Raw genomic sequence first — 645 nt, 5'->3', positions numbered from 1 at the left:
TGAGATTTATGTTGTTTGTCCAAAAAAAAGAAAAATCAAATTCTATCGAACTCGTAATATATATATATATATATATATATACACACACACTAGTTTAGAATACGTGTATTGCATGTGTATTTAACGTTAAAAAGGAAATATTTATTTGTCTAATATTTAAATATTTATTTATAAAATTACTTGACAATCTACATAGTTCAAATAAGTAAAACATAATAAATATATTTATACATGATTTCAAAGTCCTAAATTAGAACTTTTTACTCATAGTTCTTTTGCATATTTCACGTTTTTCTTATTTTGCTCTGACAATTTTAGAACTTTTTTTTTCATGTACACAACAAAAAAAATTTTATTACAAAAATTAACTCTTTGTTTCCCATAAAGTTTTTAAAAGTAGGGTAAAACATGTTTTTTTTTTAAGATTCAACGTACACCTACTTACTTTATATTTTAAGACTCCTAATTTTAGAAAAAAGTCTTATTATATTTCTTAAAGTCGTAATATCATATATTTTAGAATTCAATATAACAAATATAATTAAAAAATAATTTGAGAAAAAAACATAAAAAGACGATTTTATCTAAAACATGGAATTTTAATGAAGGGCAAAAAGTTCAAATAATTTTTTTAAGGTCTTATAT

Source organism: Capsicum annuum, chromosome 10 (assembly GCF_002878395.1).
Source record: "Capsicum annuum cultivar UCD-10X-F1 chromosome 10, UCD10Xv1.1, whole genome shotgun sequence".
Lineage (NCBI taxonomy): Eukaryota > Viridiplantae > Streptophyta > Magnoliopsida > Solanales > Solanaceae > Capsicum > Capsicum annuum.
Note: the sequence above shows the minus strand (reverse complement) of the source record.